Raw genomic sequence first — 803 nt, forward strand, 5'->3', positions numbered from 1 at the left:
AACTGACAAGCCTTATTTTATTTCATGTTCATGATGCAATACTTCCCAAGTATCAGCTCAGACCAGTGCAAACCACAGTGCGAAAAGGCATGTTATGAAATTAATTCGCTGGCCTGTGGCAGACAGAACTAGCTCTTGGGCAATGCCACCAGTTTCTGCAGCAGCCATGCAGAAAATACGCAGGTTCTTAGGGCTCGCGTTTGCAATACAAGCCAAATCCGACCAACGACGCCTTATCTTCCAGATGGGGCATCTAGCACCAGGTCCCCTGCTGCTGTCTAGAGTTTGGGCAACACTGCAGAGAGGCAGAAAGGGAGAGCTGACAGTCTTGCAACACCATGATCTGAAAAGATCAACAGCTGGGGAGTTGACTTAATAGTCAAGGAAAGCCCTCAGACAACTCAGCTTGGTTGGGGGCTTCTAGGCCAGGGGCAGGCAATTATTTTGGGCAGAAGGCCACTTACTGAGTCTCGGCAAGCCATTGAGGGCCGCGTGACAGGCAGTCCAGGGCAGATTAATATTAGTTTTCTAAAATTTTTTAGAGCCTCTGCAGGCCAGATAGAATGGGCTGGTGGGCTGCATCTGGCCCCCAGGCCGCATTTTGCCCACCCCTGTTCTAGGAGCATTTAGTCAACACCAGCCACATGGTCTAGAATCTTTTTTAAATCCTGGATGACACTAAAAAGCAGTTTCGATATCCAGCAGAAGGATCCATCTCATTTCCGCTCTCCGAGGTACCCAAAAGGTGAAGCAAACGAGACAATCTTCCCCCCAGCACAGTGCAGGAACACGCCCTTTAAGTA

Source organism: Gavialis gangeticus, unplaced genomic scaffold (assembly GCF_001723915.1).
Source record: "Gavialis gangeticus isolate Ggan-Ray unplaced genomic scaffold, GavGan_comp1, whole genome shotgun sequence".
NCBI lineage: Eukaryota > Metazoa > Chordata > Crocodylia > Gavialidae > Gavialis > Gavialis gangeticus.